Here is a 22,459-nt window from a genome sequence, read left to right on the forward strand (position 1 = left end):
GGCAGTAAATTAGTGAAGATAGAAAACCAGTCATTCTGAATGGTGAAACAGTCTAGATGGGCCAAATGGCCCATACTTTATACGAAATGCCACAATGGGCAAGACTTTGATTGGATTTAATCTTCTTTTTAATGAAAACCTTAGTTAGCCTGATTAAAACAGAAAACATCCAGGAGATCCAATACTAAAGCTGATTGGATTTTATTTTTGTAGTTAATGTCATGTAATCTAAAGATTTTTCTTTGTGGTGTCTTTTGAAATTTCCTTACTTACAATTATTTGCTTTGAAAAGTGCCATTCCCCTTTAACTTCATGAGAAATAGGTTCTTGAGACTGGTCTGGCATGTGAGGCATATTATAATAAGTTTTCTTCAAAGCTTGAATGCAATGTCCTGTCTGTGTCTTCAGGAAATTCTTGTCAGCTGAGTAGGCATTCTGGTCACTTTATTAGTTACAGGAGTGTATCTCTCTACATTAGTGATCTCCTGCTGCTGTACCTCATCCACTTCAAGGTTTGACGTGTTGTGCATTCAGAGATGCTCTTCTACACACCACCGTTGGAATGCATAGATATTTGAGTTACTTTTGCCTTCCTGTCAGCTTGAACCAATCTGACCATTCTCCTCTGACCTCTCTCATTAAGATTTTTTTGGCCACACAACTGCACTCATTGTATGTTTTCTTTGTTTTTCCACACCATTATAAACTTCTGAGACTTTTCTGCATGAAAATCCCAGGAGATCAGCAGTTTCTGAAATACTCAAACCACCCTGTCTGGCACTAACTATCAATCCATGGTCAAAGTCATGTAGATCACATTTCATTTCTTTCCCATTTCGATGTTTGGTCTGAATAACAAATGAACCTTTTGACCATGTCTGCATGCTTTTATGCATTGAGTTGTTGCCACTTGATTGGCTGATCAGATATTTACATCACTGAGCAGGTGTACAGATGTACCAAATAAAGTGGTGGGCGAGTGTATTTTCTCCCACCTGAGAGCATCATAATTAAAGTTTTTTTAAGCAATGTATGGGTCTACATGAAGAAGTCCCTCACTGTATTCAACTTACTTCTCACTAAAATTCATATTACTGACTCAGCTGGATCACCTGGGATCTACATAGATGGTTATTAGCACTTTTACTCATTTTAGAGCAGGGGTTCCTATTCTGGGGTCCATGGACCTCTTGCTGAATGGTTTTGGTCCATGACATAAAACACATTGGGAATCCCTATTGTAGAAGTTTCCTTGTTTTGCTTTAGAATAGCTGTCGCTCCGTTTTCAGCTTCTACTATGAAAGCATAGTTGTTTTGCCTTTTAGCAGGGTGTGATACATATTCCAGCTCCATGTCAATGTGCATGCAAACTTTCAGCTTTGGAGGCTCAGAGTGTTCACGGAGAGCTTGACTCACCTGGCTGATTAACTTGTCATCCTGTGAAACTTCACCATCCAGCAAGCCGCTGGTCAAATTTCTCCTTATTTCTCAAAAGCCAAAACTCTGCGTGTACTACAATAGTCCACAATAGTTGGTGCTTTAGCAAAATTAACTATTTTAGCAAATTTTCTTTTTTCCCCCACGAGGTATTAGCATATAAATGAACAAGTGCTTGGTTATTTCTATTGATCTTTTGTATAACATATGCAAAACAGGAAAGCCGAGGCACAGCGACAACTCTCTGATAACACCTTTTATTTACCCCTTGATCATGACCCCACGAAGGAGCACCAGGCCATTGTCTCCAATACCATCACCAACCTTATCAGCTCTGGGGATCTCCCATCCACGGCCACCAACCTCATAGTTCCCACACCCTGCCCTTCCCGTTTCTACCTCCTACTCAAGATCCACAAACCTGCCTATCCAGGTAGACCTATTGTCTCAGCTTGCTCCTGCCCCACTGAACTCATTTCTGCATACCTTGACACTGTCTTATCCCCCCTTGTTCAATCTCTTCCCACCTATGTTCGTGACACTTCTCATGCTTTGAATTTTTTCAATGATTTTAAGTTCCCTGGCCCCCTCCGTCTTACTTTCACCATGGACATCCAGTCCCTATATACCTCCATCCCCCACCGAGATGGTCTCGAAGCTCTTCGGTTTTTTTTGGATTCCAGACCTAACCAATTCCCCTCTACCACCATTCTCCTCTGTCTAGCGGAATTAGTTCTTATCTCAATAATTTCTCCTTTGGCTCCTCCCACTTCCTCCAAACCAAGGGTGTAGCCATGGGCACCCGTATGGGTCCCAGTTATGCCTGCCTTTTTGTTAGCTTTGTGGAACAGTCCATGTTCCAAGTCTATACCGGTATCCATCCCCCTCTTTTCCGTCATTACATCGATGACTGCATTGGCGCTGCCTCCTGCACACGTACTGAGCTCGTTGAGTTCATTAACTTTGCCTCCAACTTTCACCCTGCCCTCAAATTTACCTGGTCCATTTCCGACACCTCCCTGCCCTTTCTTGATCTTTCTGTCTCCATCTCTGGACACGGCCTATCTACTGATATCTACTATAAGCCTACAGACTCTCACAGCTACCTGGACTATTCTTCTTCCCACCCTGTCTCTTGCAAAAATGCTGTCCCCTTCTCACAATTCCTCCATCTCTGCCGCATCTGCTCTCAGGATGAGGCTTTTCATTCCAGGACAAAGGAGATGTCTTCCTTTTTTAAACAAAGGGGCTTCCCTTCGTCCACCATCAACTCTGCTCTCAAACGCATCTCTCCCATTTCCTGCACATCTGCCCTCACCCCATCCACCTGGCACCCCACTCAGGATAGGGTTCCCCTTGTCCTCACCTACCACCCCACCAGCCTCCAGGTCCAACATATAATTTTCCGTAACTTCCACCACCTCCAACGGGATCCCACTACCAAACACATTTTTCCCTCCCCCCCCTTTCTGCTTTTCGCAGGGATCGCTCCCTACGTGACTCCCTTGTCCACTCGTCCCCCCCCCCCCCATCCCTTCCCACTGATCTCCCTCCTGGCACTTATCCTTGCGAGTGGAACAAGTGCTACACCTGCCCTTACACTTCCTCCCTCACCACCATTCAGGGCCCCTGACAGTCCTTCCAGGTGAGGCGACACTTCACCTGTGAGTCGGCTGGTGTGGTATACTGCATCCGGTGCTCCCGATGTGGCCTTTTATATATTGGTGAGACCCAATGCAGACTGGGAGACCGTTTCGTAGAACACCTACGCTCGGTCCGCCAGAAAAAGCAGGATCTCCCAGTGGCCACACATTTTAATTCCACGTCCCATTCCCATTCTGATATGTCTATCCATGGCCTCCTCTATTGTCAAACTGAATCTAAACTCAGGTTGGAGGAACAACACCTTATATACCGGCTGGGTAGCCTCCAACCTGATGGCATGAACATTGACTTCTCTAACTTCCGTTAATGCCCCTCCTCCCCTTCTTACCCCATCCCTGACATATTTAGTTGTTTGCCTGTTCTCCATCTCCCTCTGGTGCTCACCCCTCCCTTCTTTCTCCCTAGGCCTCCCGTCCCATGATCCTTTCCCTTCTCCAGCTCTGTATCACTTTTGCCAATCACCTTTCCAGCTCTTAGCTTCACCACATCCCCTCTGGTCTTCTCCTTGCATTTCGCATTTCCCCCTCCCCCTCCTACTTTCAAATCTCTTACTATCTTTCCTTTCGTCCTGACGAAGGGTCTCAGCCCGAAATGTCGACAGCGCTTCTCCCTATGGATGCTGCCTGGCCTGCTGTGTTCCACCAGCATTTTGTGTGTGTTGTTGTTTGAATTTCCAGCATCTGCAGATTTCCTCATGTTTGCTCTTTAAAAGTCCTATATTGTGCTTTTAAAAGTGACTAAGCATTTCATAAAAGATGGCACAAGCGAAAGAATATGTGTTTTCTAATTCACAGCAAACAAGGAAGTATTAATTTATCCTGCTTTTTTTTATTTAAGTCAACATTTTTCTTTATTTGATTTGCATGTCTCTAGAAAGCAAATGAATAAATGTGTTGTTGATTTTGGATATCTTAATTTTAATTATAATAATCTTTTATAATTATATTGTAATCCACAAATTAATTGCCTAAGGTGTGTGAAGCTACAGGACTCTCAGTAAATATTTTAAAACATTTGATAGAGTACTAATCTGCTACCACATAAGGTCTTGTTAATTCCTTTAACTTTTACATTGTTTGTTTACTTGATAGTGATTTTGTTTACATTTTTTCATATTATACTACTATGTATTTTGTATTCAAATCACAGCAATTTAAAGCTAAGATATTCACACTTTTGGTCATTAAACATTTACCTGAATAGTATATGCATTTATTAATAAGGATTCACTATTTCATAAACTAAATATCCTCCATTGATTTGGAGTCATGTTGGACAAATCACCATATTTCTCGAGGCAAGATCCCTGTACCACTAAAGGCCACTCAAGGAGTCAAGACAGCTTCGGAGATCGACAGTGGTGAAAACAGCATTTAGCACACCGGCCTTCATCAGTGAGGGCACTGAGTACGGGAGCTGGGACTCTGTGATGCTGTCGAATGAGTCAATGGTCAGACCCTACTGAGAGTACTGTGTACAGTTTTGCTCACCCTGTTATAGGAAGGATGTGAATAAGATGTGTTATGAATGCACCACAGCTCTGAGGGGCCGAAGGGGCGGGGGAGCCCCCTCCCTTGTGAGAATTGCAAGAGCATTACTGGGTTGGCTCAGAGGACCCAGGAAATGAGAGAGACCTGGCCATTGTCTCCTGGAGACAACGTTTGTGGATTGAGGTCTATGCTACGTGCAAGCCCTCGGGCACTGTTGGCTGGTTGAGAGAGAGATTGCATCATCCCAACCTGATTGACATCTGAGACCCCGTGAGGAAGTATAAAAGAGGGTCTGGGGGAACAACCCCTTCAGACGCACCAGAAGCAACGCTAACGATCCCGTAGTAGTGGGAAGCCATTTGAAGGAAGCCACGTGCGTTGGATTCCGTGCCTGGAGTCTGTGGCTGGAATCACGGAAAACCGCTTTTAGCTAACAATGGGGAAGCCCACTCCCCTGATTCAACGGATTTGCTTCATAAAACACCTGGGCAAGTCTCTTTTCTCACCAATCTCTCTCTCTCTCCAACAAGTGAAAACCCCCAGCGGTCCCCCCAAAAGGCTGAAGCCTGCCGGAACTGAGTGACTTTTATATTTCCATCCGACAATATATTATCCCCCAGACAAACGATCGAGCTGTTTTTTATTGATGGTTATTATTAGACCCGCGCTTTTAGATTGAGTAGTGATGACGTATATTATCTGAATGTTTGTATTAATCGTATTTTTGTGCCCCTTCATAAATAAAGACTTTTAAAAATAGTACCATCAGACTTCAATGGACCTCTCTATCTTTGCTGGTAAGTGATCCAGTTACGGGATTTCGTAACAGATGGAAAAAGTGCAGAGGAGATTTACCAAGCCACAACCAGGGCCTGAGTCATAAGAAGTGGTTGGCTAGGCTAGATCTTTAATCCTTGGAATGTAAGAGAATGAGGGGCTGCCCTGTGAAAGTGTTTAAAATCATGAGAGGCACAGATAAGTTAACAGTCTTTTCCAAGGGATGGGAGAGTCCAAAACTAGGGGGCATAGGTGTCGGATAAAAAGTGGGAATTTTTTTAAATGGATCTGAGAGGCAGCCTTCTCACACAAAGTGTGGTGAGTATGGGGCGAGCTGCTGGAGGAAGTGGTTGGATGAAGAAGTGGGCGTAGCTACCCTCAAGCGAGTACACTAGCATCTTTTAAGAAGCAAGGTTCTGGAGGGATATGGGCCAAACCCAGGAAATTGGGACTAGCTGAGTGCACAACATGGTCAGCATGGACTCATTGGGCTGAATGGCCTGTATCCTTACTGTATTGTTCAATGATTCCATGAGTATTTCACCTAACAACACCCCGCATGCAGTGATGCATCATCCTGCACAGCCTGGCCCATTGTGCCCCAAACATTTTAGGGCTTATCATTTTTACTGGAATGTGGGTATGTTTGTAGAACTTATATCAATCTCCTGGACATGAGCACATGCCAGACCTCAGCACTGACATGCAGAGCCCCTGAGAGAGGGCAGCTGCAACAGAATACTCTGCTTACACAGAATGCCATGCATACTCCACCCAACAAGTCCATGCTGACCATGTTGTGCACCCAGGTTTGGCCCATATTCCTCCAGGACCTTGCTTCTTAAATGATACTATTGTACTCAACTGAGGGTAGCTACGCCCACTTCTTCATTCAACCACTTCCTCCAGCAGCTCACCCCTTACTCTCCACGCTCTGTGCGGGCAGGATGCCTCTCAGATCCATTTAAAATTTCCCCCCTTTTATCTCAAACTTATACCCCCTAGTGGTAATGAGTATTTGGGGAACACACTTGCAATTAGCGATCAAATATCAGAGATTTCCTTTTGACTTAGATCTAGCAGGTTATTTGAAAACCTGCAGAAAATATCATGATCATTATCAAGATTTGTTGTGAATTAAAGCTAAAATATTCATCAGTTGTAAGACAGGCAAAGCAATTGGAAATAGCTTGTTGATAGTAATGTTCAGGCAACTGAATAATTTTAAAAAATCTATCCCTCACCAAATTACTGTGAAATAACTTGGCATCAAATTTATCAGTCACTCTTATAGAGCCATGTCTTAAAACTCAGTCTTGATTCTAAGAAAGGAAAATACATTATACCAGGAAGGTACGTGATTACACCAGCTAGAGGTATGGGTAGAATAGCAATTTCTCTCCACTGAACCCACCACATAAAACCTTCAGCATTGCTTTTAAAGTTTCTCATCTATTTTATTTTTGTCCAGAACAGATAGGCACTCATATCTGTGTGCTCCTTTGGCACCTACCTGTATGGATGTCAACATGCACCAAGTTGAACACTCTAGCTCCTCTTCCTATGATTTTTTAAATATCTTTTTCTGTAATCCTTATGAATCTACAGAATAAGAATGAATATTAGGTAGTTTTCCCTTTCCAAGGAAAGAGTGAAAGTGAATATTGACCCTTCAGGTGTCCTGGCCCATAACATCAACTGTTTATTCCCCTCCATTGATGCTGCCTGGCCTGCTGAGTTCCCCCAGCAATTTTGTGTGTGTTGCTCCGGATTTCCAGCATCTGCAGAAGCTTTTGTGTTTATGTCACTCTGACACATTTTCCTCTCTCTTGTAGAAGGTGCCACTCAACTACAGTGAGCAGAGATGGTCCAGAGAGGGAAGGGTGCTTCAGTACGTTCCAAAGTCCAAGAGGAGGAGGGTGCAGGCATTGTGGGACGGGCCTGCGCGAGACTGTCAACTCTGACTATGTGAAGTCATTGAAGGTGACAGTATCCTCATTCCTAATTCTTGTCATTTTTCATTCCCTCATCTCAAATTCCCTTTCAGTTTTAAAGAATCGCTTACCTTCTGCTGTGTGCAAACCCCTGGTTTATTAAAACCTCTGATTTTACCAGACACTCACACAGACTTTTAGAACTGTGAGCAAACATGGAATGTGTAGAATTGCAGTACTAGCCATGAGGAGAAATCAACAAAGAACCTTCCAGCAAGCATTTAGGCCAAAAGATTTGTTGGCCTTCACAGCAGGAAGGCGTGAGTGTGGCAGTAAGAATGTCTGGCTAAAATTATACGAAGTGTGGAAGTGAGACCACGCTTGGTGTAACATGGACCATTTTCTTTTCCATACCTAAGAACAGATTTAGTCACCACTGAAGCAGCGAGATGCATATCTACTGGACTGATTTCTAGAATGGTGGGTCAACTGTGTGAGGGAAAATCAGGCGGATTGGGCTTGTATTGCCTGGAATTCAGAAGCATGAGAGAAGATAAAATTCCGACAGGCCAGGCAGAATGAATACAGAAGAATGTGTCCCCTTCCTGGGATCTCAAAAATAAGGCGACTCAGGTTACATGGCAGCAGGTTTAAGACAGAAATAAAAAGAATGTTTTTTTTTTCACTCAGAGGATACTTTGAAATTGGGTGAGATTTCCAATTTGCTGTCACTGAATATATTTAAGAACAAGATAGATACATTTTTAGATACAAAATGCACGAAGGGGTATAGGAGAATGCAGGAAATGTAGTATTGAGGTAGGTGAGCAGCCAAGAGCGGAGTAGATTGGAAGGCTTAATGATCTACTGAATTTCAATGTTTTTAAGTGAGCAATTGACCAACTTTACTGTTAGCCCATTGTGTTGCTGACACTGCCACCCTGTGGCTAAAGCCTGAAAGTGCATTTAAATTCACAGTGGTTTGTTTTATCAATTAAACATCTCTTCGGGAAATAAGAGGGGGTCAATTTTCTTCTACTACAAAGCTAATAAAAAGATGAGGAAATTATTGTGATGGCAAAGAACATAGAATCTCTTTCCCAATGTACAAGGATGCATCAGAAACAAGAGCAAATCTGCAGATGCTGGAAATCTAAACAATACACACACAAAATGTTGGAGGAACTCAGTGGGTCAGGCAGCATCTATGGAAAAGAGTAAACAGTTGACGTTTCAGGCCAAGATCCTTCATCAAATACAAGGATGCATTTTGCTGGTATTTACAGATCCAGTAAAGGTGAATTTTATAATTTGAGAGTACCATATTTGGAAAAGATGCATTTCTGACACAATTTTGCCAGCTGCAGGCAAATTCATACGGGGACAAATGAGATCCAACTCTGCTTTCAAATGAGATCTCAATTCCATCTCTCATTAATCTGCTTTTAAACTGCAAGAATCAAAGTGGGAGCATATTCTATTCCTTTTGATCGGCATCCTGTCTTGAATAGTTTGCATCTGCACCATCCTCAGTAATAGCCCATCAACAATGGTTGGCATCTGTTGGTCTCAAAGGACAATGGGTAACGATCATCATCATTATCATCACAAGCCTGTGCGGAAGGTACGGAGATCCTGAGATGCCCAGTCGTCAAGATCCCCCTCTCGGCCTCAGCAGTGTAGTCAAGAGGAAAGCTTATGAAGCAATATGTTTGGCACCAGCTCAGCTGCAGGAGCTGCTGCAAGGATGTTCAATGACGTCCAGCCGCCTTAAGGGCTCCACTCTGGATTTGCTGTCTGGGTTTACTCCTGAAGCCTTCAGGATCAGTGGGGCTATTCATCCTCAGCTAGGGATCTGGTTGATGAGAAACAGGGCATCTCCACAAGCCGGTAAGACTGTGTGCTACGTGTGCAGGGGTCAGACTTCCTTCCATCCTCTGTAGTTCAGCCAAAAGCTTTGAGTCCGAAAGGAGCTCATTATCCTTCTGTTGCCAGCAAGGAGGCATTGCTGTTGGAGAGGCTATTACCCACAGGGAGAGACTTACACATTCAGCTCCCCTTTTCACCAGACTGCTAGCCTGTTATGGAAGCTGAAAATGAGAGCAACAAGCACTACCCATAACACTACCACACTAGATGCATCACATTAACCACTTCGGCACCATCAAAAATAAAATGTATTGGTATGAACCCTCCCTGGTTTCCTTGGCTGCGTAGGTCTAGGGAAAACACACTCCAGTCCTGGCAAACCCATTAGATTGGAATGGCTCTACCATCCCAAAACCTAGTTTGTGTGGATGCCGTGTAACTCGCTGCCCTATTACAACTCAGTGCCAAGAAATTACAGGCAGCACACTGCATACGATTAAAGGAATTATATTCATGAATCTTTTTTTTCTTTTTTTTCTTTCTTTTTCAATCTTTTTATTAAATTTCATACATATATAAAAAAAACATGATAATGAATAGATTACAAATTCAATAAACTTGAAATTACATTAGTAATAGGATAATAATATCCTATTAAGCATCAATCAACAAAAGGTACATAAATCAATCAAGTCTATATAAATATATATGAAAAAAAACAAAAATAATCATCAAAAAAGAAAAAAAAAATTTGAAAATATATAGAAGAAAATACATATTGAAAAAAATACTAAACTAAACTAACATGGGCAATAATAACAGTTTATAAATATATGATAGTGTCAAGAAAAAACTCCGGAACTCCATACCTGAACAAGGATAAGTAGAGAAAAGGATCTGAAAAAGGCCAAATTAATTCATATGAAAATGTCAAATGAACGGTCCCAGGTTTCTTCAAATTTAATTGAAGAATCAAAAATAGTGCTTCTAATTTTTTCCAAACTCAGATAGGAAATAGTTTGAGAGAACCACTGAGATGTGGTAGGAGGATTTACTTCTTTCCAGTTTTGTAATATAGACCTTCTGGCAATTAATGTTACAAAGGCGATCATTCGTCTGATTGGAGGGGAAAACTGATTACCATCTTCATTTGGTATACCGAAAATTGCAGTAATAAAATGGGGTTGTAAATCGATATTCCATACTGAGGAAATGACATCAAAAATGTCCTTCCAATAGTTATGTAAAGTGGGACATGTCCAAAACATGTGGGTCAATGAAGCCACTTCTAAGTGACATCTGTCACATTGAGGATTGATATGCGAGTAGAATCGAGCAAGCTTATCTTTAGACATATAAGCTCTATGTACAATTTTAAATTGTATTAGAGCATGTTTAGCACAAATAGAAGAGGAATTAACCATTTGTAAAATTTTTTCCCATTTATCTGTTGATATCGAAGTTCTTTTTCCCATTCTTGTTTAATTCTATCCGATATTTCTGGCTGTATCTTCGTAATCATGTTATAAATAAAAGCTACTAATCCCTTCTGGCAAGGATTAAAGGTAAAAATCAAATCTGAAAAATCCGATGGAGTTGAATTGGGAAAAGATGGGAGAATTTTATGTAAGAAATTTCTAATTTGTAAGTATCTAAAAAAATTAGATTTAGGTAATTTAAATTTGTTAGAAAGTTGATCAAAAGACATCAAAGTACCTTCAAAAAAAAGATCACGAAAACATTTTATACCTTTCCTTTTCCATATGCTAAAAGCTTGATCTGTCAATGAAGGTTTGAAAAAAAAATTAAATAAAATAGGGCTGTCCAGAACAAAGTTTTTCAGATTAAAAAATCTGCGAAATTGAAACCAAATTCGTAGTGTATGTTTGACAACAGGGTTAGATATCTGTTTATTGAATTTAACTAAATCAACAGGAAGAAAAGAACCAAGAACGGAAAATATAGAATATCCCTTTACCTCACTACATTCCAAATTTACCCACTGTGGACACAATGGTGAGTCCAAATCTAGTTTCCAATACATTAGGTTACGAATATTATTCGCCCAATAATAAAATCTAAAGTTAGGTAAAGCTAGACCACCATCTTTTTTAGATTTTTGTAATTGCCTTTTGCTTAACCTAGGGTTTTTATTTTGCCACACAAATGAGGAAATTTTTGAATCAATGTTATCAAAAAAAGATTTAGGAATAAAAATTGGTAAAGCTTGAAATAAATATAAAAATTTCGGTAAAATCATCATTTTAATATCATTAATCCGACCAACTAATGATAAAAATAAGGGAGACCATCTTGTAGTAAGTTGTTGAATTTGATGAAGCATAGGTAAAAAATTCAGTCCAAATAAATCTTTATATTTCTTGGTGATTTTTATACCTAAATAGATAAAGTTATCAGTAACAACTTTAAATGGCATCCTGTCATTCAATAAGGTTTGCGCGTTTAAGGGGAATAACTCACTCTTATCTAAGTTTAATTTATAACCAGAAAAACTACCAAATTGAGCCAACAAGGATAAAATAGCAGGAATAGACCTATTAGGATCAGAAATATATAGCAGCAAATCATCAGCATAAAGTGATAGTTTGTATAACTTCTCATTATGAATGATACCAAAAATATTAGGAGACTCACGAATAGCAATGGCTAAAGGTTCTAATGCAATATTAAATAATAAAGGACTTAAAGGACAACCTTGTCTCGTACCACAAGATAATTGAAAAAAAGAGGATCTATAATTATTTGTAAGAACAGAAGCAACAGGTTTATAATATATTAATTTAATCCATGATATAAAATTAGGACTAAAGTTAAAGTTTCTCAATGCATTAAATAAATATGTCCATTCAACTCTATCAAAACATGAATCTTAACTGAAGGGTTAGTAAAGAAAAGAAAAAACAATGAAGGACCCATTATAATTAAACAGTCAAATGTGTACAAGTTGGAAACATAAAAAACACACAGCAAAATACAGGCCCTTCGGCCCACAAAGCTGTGCCAAACATGTACTTACTTTAGAAATTACTTAGGGTCACCCATAACCCTTTATTTTTCTAAGCTCCATGTATCTATCCAGGAGTCTCTTAAAAGACCCTATCGTATCCACCTCCACCACCACCGGCAGCCCATTCCACGCACTCACCACTCTTTGCACAAAAAACTTACCCCTGACATCCCCTCTGTACCTGCTTCCAAGCACCTTAAAACTGTGCCCTCTCATGATAGCTATTTCAGCCCTGGGAAAGAACTTACTATCCACACAATCGATGCCTCTCATCATCTTATATACCTCTATCAGGTCACCTCTCATCCTCCATCACTCCAAGGAGAAAAGGCCGAGTTCACTCAACCTGTTCTCATAAGGCATGCTCCCCGATCCAGCAACACCCTTGTAATTCTCCTCTGCACCCTTTCTATGGTTTCTACATCCTTCCTGTAGTGATGTGACCAGAACTGAGCACAGTACTTCAACTGGGGTCTGACCAGGGTCCTATATAGCTGCAACATTACCTCTCGGCTCTTAAACTCAATCCCACGATTGATGAAGGCCAATGCACCATATGCCTTCTTAACCACAGAGTCAACCTGCGTAGCAGCTTTGAGTGTCCTATGGACTCGGACCCCAAGATCACCCTGATCCTCCACACTGCTATGTGTCTACCACTAATACGATATTCTGTCATCATATTTGACCTACCAAAATGAACCACCTCACACTTATTTGGGTTGAACTCCATTTGCCACTTCTCAGCCCAGTTTTTCATCCTATCAATGTCCCACTGTAATCTCTGACAGCCCTCCACACTATCCACAACACCCCCAACCTTTGTGTCATCAGCAAATTTACTAACCCATCCCTCCATTTCCTCATCCAGGTCATTTATAAAAATCACAAAGAGTAGGGGTCTGTTACAACAGATCCCTGAGACACACCATTGGTCACCAGCCTCCATGCAGAATATGACCCGTCTACAACCACTCTTTGCCTTCTGTGGGCAAGCCAGTTCTGGATCTACAGAGCAATGCCCCCTTGGATCCCATGCCTCCTTAATTTCTTAATAACCTTTGCATGAGGTACCTTATCAAATGCCTTGCTGTAATCCATATTCACTACATCTACTACTCTACCTTCATCAATGTGTTTAGTCACATCCTCAAAAAACTCTAACAGGCTTGTAAGGCACAATCTGCCTTTGACAAAGCCATGCTGACTACTCCTAATCATATTATGCCTCTCCAAATGTTCATGAATCTCACCCCTCGAGATTATTTCCATCAACTTACCAACCACTGAAGTAAGACTCACTGGTCTATAATTTCCTGGGCTATCTCTACTCCCTTTCTTGAATAAGGGAACAACATTCACAACCTTCCAATCCTCTGCAACCTCTCCCATCCCCACTGATGATGCAAAGATCATCGGCAGAGGTTCAGCCATCTCCTCCCTCACCTCCCACTGTAGCCTGGGGTATACCTCATCTGGTCCCGGTGATTTATCCAACTTGATGCTTTCCAAAAACTCTAGCACATCCTCTTTCTTAATGTCTATAATCTCAACCTTTTCTGTCCTCTGAAAGTCATCCATACAATCACCAAGATCCTTTTCCGCAGTGAATACTGAAGCAAAGTATTCATTAAGTACCTCTGCTATCTCCTCCAGTTCCACTGTCACCCTTGATTGGTCCTATTCTCTCAGGCCTTATACTCTTGCTCTTCATATACTTGTAGAATGCCTTGGGGTTTTCCTTAATCCTGTCCACCAAGGCCTTCCCGTGGCCCCTTCTGGCTCTCCTAATTTCATTCTTAAACTCTGACCTGCTAGCCTTATAATCTTTTAGATCTCTATCATTACCTAGTTTTTTGAACCTTTCGTAAGCTTTTCTTTTCTTCTTGACTAGATTTACAACAGCCTTTGTACACCACAGTTCCTGTACCCTACCGTACTTTCCCTGTCTCATTGGAACGTACCTATGCAGAACTCCACGCAAATATCCCCTGAACATTTGCCACATTTCTTCCATACATTTTCTTGAGAACATCTGTTCCCAATTTATGCTTCCAAGTTTTTGCCTCATATTTCCCCTCACTCCAATTAAACAGTTTCCTAACTTGTCTGTTCCTATCCCTATCCAATGCTATGGTAAAGGAGATAGAATTGTGATCACTATCTCCAAAATATTCTCCCACCGAGAGATCTGACACCTGACCAGGTTCATTTCCCAATACTAGATCAAATACAGCCTCTCCACTTGTAGGCTTATCTACACATTGTGTCTAGAAACCTTCCTGCACATACCTAACAAACTCCACCCCATCTAAACCCTTTGCTCTAGGGAGATGCCAATCAATATTTGGGAAATTAAAGTTTCCTACCATGACAAATCTATTATTATTACACCCTTCCAGAATCTGTCTCCCTATTTGCTCCTCGATGTCCCTGTTACTATTGGGTGGTCTATAAAAAAACACCCAGTAGAACTATTGACCCCTTCCTGTTCCTAACTTCCACCCTCAGAGACTCAGTAGACAATCCCGCCATGACTTCCTCCTTTTCCACAGCCGTGACACTATCTCTGATCAATAGAGTCACACCCCCACCTCTTTTGCCTCCCTCCTTGTCCTTTCTGAAACATCTAAAGCCTGGCACTCTAAGTAACCATTCCTGCCCCTGCACCATCCAAGTCTCTGTAATGGCCACCACATCATAGCTCCAAGTACCGATCCACACTCGACGCTCATCCGCAACCCGTCCTTTTTGTACAGGTGACGCCTGCCTGAGAAGAGGCCCTAATGATGAAGAAATCTGAATCCCTGTTTCCTGCTCCAATCCCTCAGCCATGCATTTATCCTCCACCTCACTCTATTCCTATACTCACTGTCACGTGGCACAGGCAGTAATCCCAAGGTTACTACCCTTGTGGTCCTGCTTCTCAGCTTCTTTCCTAACTCCCTGTAGTCTGTTTTCAGGACCTCCTCCCCTTTCCTACCTATGTCATTGTACCCATTACCTCTGGCTGTTCTCCTTCCCACTTCAGGATGTCGTGGATATGATCAGAAACATCCTGGACCCTAGCACCCGGGAGGCAAACGACCATCTGCGTTTCTTTCTTGCGTTGCCTGTCTGACCCCCTAACTATAGAGTCCCCTATCACTGCTGCCATCCTCTTCCTTTCCCTACCCTTCTGAGCCACAGGGCCAGACTCTGTGCCAGAGGCACGGCCACTGTTGCTTCCCCCAGGTAGCTCGTTCCCCAACAGTACTCAAACAGGAGCACTTATTGTTCAGGGGTACAGCCACAGAGGTACTCTCTAGTATCTGACTCTTGCCCTTTCCTCTTCTAACTGTTACTCACTTACCTGTCTCCCAAAGTCCTGGTGTGACTACTTGCCTATAGCTCCTCTCTATCACCTCCTCACTCTCCCCGACCAGATGAAGGTCATCGAGCTGCATCTGCAGTTCCCTAACGCAGTCCCGAAGGAGTGCAACAGGGGGCTGGGAGTCTCCTGGACATCCCGCATCTGACACCCGGTGCAGAACACCAGCCTCACAGACATACTTCCTATTCCTATTCTTCACAAGTAACTTACCTTGCCTCAACCCGTTATCACCGAAGCCATTTTTGAGCCAAAGCCCTCCTACTCTGACTCCCTCTACTCTGTCACCCGCTCTTCTGACTCTGCTCTATAAATCTGTCTTCTTTTTAAACTCTTCACGCCAGTCTAACTCTCTGACATCCACATGCCTGCGCAGTCCTGCCTTGATCGAACCGCTAAAGAAAAAACTGTCTCCTTTTAAACTCTTCTCGCTGTTCTAACTGGCTGGAGCTCAGCTATTCCCAAAATTCCGTCGACCTTGGCAGCTGGCTCCATCGAATCACTGTCTCCCATGTCGAATCCTATGACCGGTTCTCTGCAGCCTCTTCTCTCTTCAGTTCCTGCCGAACAAAGGACCCAGCTCACATTCCAAAGCACCTATTATCTTTAACCAAACACTGCTTCTACTGAAAGACCATTACGTTAGCAGTGAAACCTTTCCCAGGCTGTTACGGATATGATTCCCTTAATTTAGTGAAACAGTCCAAAATTCTGAAAGAGCTCAAATTTTCAGTGGTTGGGAGATAGAAGGCCTGAACCTTTAGAATAGGCACACTAGAGGGAAGAAAAGGATGTTTGATATCATTAGTCACAGATTAACCCCGCGAGGATGGAGGACACTGTTCCAGAGGAGGAGACCTAGGTGACAGAGAATAAGTAGTTTCAAACTTCAGTTCTGGGTCAAATAGGATACCATGAATATCACCTTTATGTTTAAATCTTAGACATTAACATAGGATCAAGGGAAAGTGTGGTTAGGGAATGAAATCGTGGTAGTCGGGAGCAATGGCTTTAGTGATTAAGACACTGGAACAGGGACAGGTATCTGGGAGGGCTGAATGTTTCCATATGTAATAGTGCTGAACAGCACCATCCAGTGGCTGAAGCTTGAAAGTACAGATAAGTTCACAGCAATTTTATTTCAGTTTTGTTAGTCAAAGACTTTGAAGCCTTAAAGGAATCAGAATCGGATTTATTATCACTGACTTAGATGATGGGAATTTTGTTGTTTTGCAGCAGCAGTACAGTGGGAAAACAAAAAAAACCTGCAAATTACTAAATCAATAGATAATGCTCATGGCTGTTCATAAATCTGACGGCAGAAGGGAAGGAACTGTTCTTAAATAGTTGAGTATGGATCTTCAGATTCCTGTACCTCGTTCCCAATGGTAGTAACATGATGTCCCGGATGGTATTTAATGCACAGGACTGCAAGAGGCTGCAGAGGGCTGTAGACTTAGACAACCCTTCTGCCATAGTGAGCACCTTCAAGAGATGCTATGGCCATGTCTATCATTAAGGATCCTCACCATCCAGGACACGCCTTCTTCTCCTTACTACTATCAGGGAAGAGCCTGAAGACCCACACACAATGATTCAGGAACAATTTCTTCCTCTCCCCATCATCAGATTTTTGAACAGTGCAGGAACCCATGAACATCCCTTGTTACTCCTTTTTATGTATTAGTTATTTATTTAAGTAATTTAGAGTCATTTTATGTCTTTGCTGCAAAACAAAAAAGTTCACATCTTACAGTAAGACGGTGGTAATAAACCTGATTCTAAATGCTGAGCTGGAATAGACAGTAACCTGATACAAAAACCTCAAGCATTTTCTAGCTGAACAGAGAGCGCCTGTAAGAACATGTCTGTGGCAGTAGGAGAATGGCAGTGGCTCTGGGTCCTTGCTCAGTTCTAGCCACGACAATCTCTCAGGATGCTTCATTACAGTACATAGGTGATCATTATTGAGGCAGCTTGTAGGTTCTTGTAAATAAAATGGCAGAGGTGTTAATTTAAGAAGTTTAAGAGAAACTCAGCTGGGTGGAGACCGAGATGCTGGCAGTCAAACTTGCTGTACTTCAGGGGGCGAAGCTGCTGACTGAAGAAGGCAATCGGCCGCCACACACCTCTGACCAGCTGCTCGTGCACTGCCTCAGTAGTAATGAGTAATGCGTCAGTAGTAATGAGAGTAATGAGTCAGTAGTAATGAGTAATGAGTCAGTAGTAATGAGTAATGAGTCAGTAGTAATGAGAGTAATGAGTCAGTAGTAATGAGTAATGTGTCAGTAGTAATGAGTAATGAGTCAGTAGTAATGAGTAATGAGTCAGTAGTAATGAGAGTAATGAGTCAGTAGTAAGGAGTAATGAGTCAGTAGTAATGAGAGTAATGTCAGTAGTAATGAGTAATGAGTCAGTAGTAATGAGAGTAATGAGTCAGTAGTAAGGAGTAATGAGTCAGTAGTAATGAGTAATGAGTCAGTAGTAATGAGAGTAATGAGTCAGTAGTAATGAGTAATGAGTCAGTAGTAATGAGAGTAATGAGTCAGTAGTAATGAGTAATGAGTCAGTAGAAATGAGAGTAATGAGTCAGTAGTAAGGAGTAATGAGTCAGTAGTAATGAGAGTAATGAGTCAGTAGTAAGGAGTAATGAGTCAGTAGTAAGGAGTAATGAGTCAGTAGTAATGAGAGTAATGAGTCAGTAGTAATGAGAGTAATGAGTCAGTAGTAATGAGTAATGAGTCAGTAGTAATGAGAGTAATGAGTCAGTAGTAAGGAGTAATGAGTCAGTAGTAAGGAGTAATGAGTCAGTAGTAAGGAGTAATGAGTCAGTAGTAATGAGAGTAATGAGTCAGTAGTAATGAGAGTAAGTGCGCCAGTAGGGTCACATTGGAAAGATCTCGTTCAGTGTAATCAAATGGTGCAGTCATGTCCACGGACCAGTCTAGCATGCGATTAGGAGCATTACATTTAAGGGCACTAAACAAGTTCAGCAGCCTGCAGAATGAAGTGGTGACAGAAATACACCATACCTAGAAAGCTGTCATTGTTTAGTAATGCCAGGCAGTGGGAAATTTATAATAGCAGTACCTTTGATGGGAGGGATTTTGCGCATGCTGCGAGATGCGATGGCCAAGAATGTCAATGGTTGACAACCCAAACTAGCATTAAGCAGGATTAATAAACAACCTGTGTTGCTTTAAGAAGTGCGGAGATGAGGTATGAGTTTGGGTTTGGGTGCACTGGTGACAAGTATGTCATCCAGATAAACAGAACGAAAATCTAAGTCTTTTAATGCAGAGTCTATCAGCCGCTGGAAAGTCTGTGCTACATTTTTCAGCCCTAACAGCATGCGCAGAAACTCCAGATTTCTCACTGCCATTTTGGGAATGTCCTCCAAGCACGGAGGCAGCTGACGGTCACCCCAACCTAAGCCAACTTAGCAAAAATTAACGTTCCGGCTAAAAGTGTCAGAAGGTCTTAGATGAGTGGAACCAGGTAATGATCAAGGGTGGGGTCCTTGTAAAGGTGTTGGTGATCACCACATAGGAAACCATTTCTGGGCTTAGGCACCATATGGAGGGCTGAAGCCCCGGGGCTGCTTGACCTGCGTACAATGCCAAGCCCTTTCACGTTGGCAAGTTCTGGCTTTGCTGGGTCCAGCCTATGCGTGCAGACACGGACCAGCAGGCCAGTTGTGGGAACGTGGTGCTCGACTCGATGCTTTGTGACTGTAGTGGAGAATGTGGGCTTGGTGAGGTTTGGAATCCCGCCCAGCGGTCGAGTGAACTCACATGTGCTTGACAGAAACGTTGTGGGGAAATTACTGGCAGAGCGGGGTAACGAGCTAAAGTCCTTGATATCCACAAACCGACAGTTCTTAAGATCAACTAATAGTCCTTGAGCACACAGGAAATCTGCACCGAGCAGAGGTCTGGCCACTTTAGCCAGGATGAGGTCCCATGTGTAACGTCACCCACTGAAACAGAGCGTCACCCATTGTGTCCCGTAAGTCTGGATCCTCCAGCGAGGTTTTGATCAACAGGCAACACTGGCAGCACACTCACTTGAGCACCCGTGTCACCCCGGAAAGGTCAGCCTGAATGGGTGTCTGTAATGAACAGCAGATGACCCTGACAGCTGGAACCCACAGTGTTCACAGACCTCTGATGTCCCGGTGTGCTGGCACAGTTGAAGCTGCAAGGCAGTCAGCACCTCCTGGGTTCACACCAAAGTGAGCGTGGTAAAAGCACAGACCCCGTGTTGTCTGCTTCACAGCGTGGGTGTGCATGTGTTGGAGGCCCTGCTGACCAGACTTACTGTGACCTCTGCCTGACCGAGTGTATTTTAGCCATTTTAGCAAGCTCCCTGTAGTCATTCACAAGTGTATTAGCAAGGGCTATGTGAACTGGCTAAAGTATTTGCTGTATGAAGAGTTCTTTAAGAATAAAACAAGGATGGTGATTTCCCAGGAGAAACAGCACAAGGTCCATTAGCTCTGAAGGCCTAGCATCCCCCAGGCTCAGCTGCGGGGAGGATCTGTTTGGTGTGCTCAGACTCCGATAGTCCAAAACTCAGTAATAGATAAGTTTTCAGCATGCCATATTTATTGTGTTCGAGCAGACTCACCACTCTCACTGCCATGGAACTACGAAGCAATGCTGTTATTTGGTAATATCTGGTGTTGTCCACGGAGATTACTCACAGCACGAACTGGGCCTCAGCTTTTACAAACCGAGCGATGGCATTTTGCACCTAAAGCTCTGGCAGTTTCAAAGCAACTGCATTGGCTGACGTGCTGAATAACTCCGGAATCGTCCTAGACCATCAGGGGTCACCAATGTAGGTTTTCATAAATAAAATGGCAGAGGCATTTTAAGTAAGGGAAACCATAACAACTCCTTTGTTGTCCACCCAACACACAACATAAAGTGTGGCAAAAAACTTCACGTCATTACATCATCACGTCATCACATTATTGCGTCATCACATCATTACATCATCACATCAGACCAGCCTCTTAAAGTGAACCCACACTCAATATCAGTGGTTCTGAATTATGTAATAGGTTTCAACTTCTTATGTTACTCTACAAGCTCCCCCTGCTCCCCCTGGGAACCTGAACAATTCTGCCCCTTTGAAGCAAGTGGGAACCTTAGACGGCATCAGTGAGAGTCTGAGGACCACTACAGCCAGTGGTCACCACAGATTTTCTGTACCCTGCCAAGTACACCATCGGAGCTGAAGGCCTTCTGAGGGTTCATCCTCGTGAAGGATGTTCCGACGTCAGCCTCCAAGACAGAGATCATCCAGATGCTGTGGGGATTCACACAGGTGAAGTTCTAATGTCCCATTTGAAAGCAGGCATAAAAGGGAATGAGGTAATCTGTGAGTGAAGTACCTTTGCCACTTATGCTGTTGGGGTTCGCCTTATAGGAAGTAATTGCATGCAAGTACTGCTACAGCTGTCACACTGTGTCACTAACCTCACACAGAAATGCCTTTTCACTCTCGTGTTGGCCTTCTACAGGACTTCCTGCAGGGTTTTGGATTGCCAGCCGCGAACATCACAGATCTGGCCATCGGCGGACTGCGAATCTCCCGGTTCATTCAAAGTTTCTGTTTTGGGAACACATGGTATGTTATTGAAGAGACCTGGTCATTCCCAGTTTCGACAGAGTCAGTGATGGCTGAGGCATTTTTGTTCAGATCTGAAGATAGATCCCCGAACATGGTCCAGTCCACTGATTCAAAGCAGTCTTGGAGCACTCCTCTGCCTCCCTTGACCATACCTCCACTGTCGTCACCACTGGAGCTGTGGTCCTCCATCTCTGCCCGTGTGCTGGGAGACTTGCCCGTGTGGGCGTGGGATGGGATGGCAAGGTAAACATGGTGATGGTACAAAAGTGATCGAGTGTGTGGGCTCCTCTGGTTCTGCAGGTAGTTGGTCAGAGACTTCTTCAAGCTGGCCTGGATGAAGTCCCCCTTGATGATTAGGAGGACACTAGCATGCACCATCTGCTCACTGTTCAGCCCCTCCAGTGCCAGGCTGACATCTGCCAGCGATGGAACGTACTCTGCAACAGGATGTCGGCGGACAGCTCTCCTAGCAGGTGGCATGGATGACACTGGACCACCAGGTTGGGGAAACATGATTGAGACAGAATTGCGACGTCTATTTGAGGATGTGCCAGTACGTTACAAACATAGACAGGTCAAGGGTGAGATTTGAAGTGGAGGACCAGGATGGTAGATGTAAAATGGATAGGGACAATGCCAATATTAAGGAATGCCAGCTAACATGGAGACTCAGGGAGTCAGGAAATTTACCGTGGAGCTGAGGAAGGTCTGATGGAGCTTGTGTAGAAATAAGCCCAATAAGAGCATGATGGGAGGAAGGAGAGAGTGAACCTCAGGTAAGGGTGTTTGAAAGATCACAATGAAAGAAGATGTATAATTCCCATGATTAATATATCTACTTGGATTTGTTAGAAGGATGAAGGAAGGAAGTAGATGTGAGGACGTAAAATTATATGAAACTTGAAAAGAGAAGCCAGGTGTTTTCTTTACATTGAACTTCAAGTTCCCTAATATTGATAAAAGGAGGATTAGACAGGGCAGAATTTGTTAGGTGTGTCCATTAAGGACTATACCAGATCTAGTACTGGCAATGAACCTAGTCAGGTGACAGATCTCTCAGCGTTTTGAAGACAGTGACCACTACTCGCTAAAGTTTAGCAGATATTGGATAAGGACAGGAGCAGATGGTATAAGAAAGAATTTAAATGGGAAAGGGCTAATTATGATACTACTAGGCAGGAATTTGGGAGGTGTAAATGGGGAACAGATGTTCCCAGGGAAATGTACAATGGAAATGTGACAGCTGTAT

This window comes from Hypanus sabinus, chromosome 3, assembly GCF_030144855.1.
Source record: "Hypanus sabinus isolate sHypSab1 chromosome 3, sHypSab1.hap1, whole genome shotgun sequence".
NCBI classification, from domain to species: Eukaryota; Metazoa; Chordata; class Chondrichthyes; order Myliobatiformes; family Dasyatidae; genus Hypanus; species Hypanus sabinus.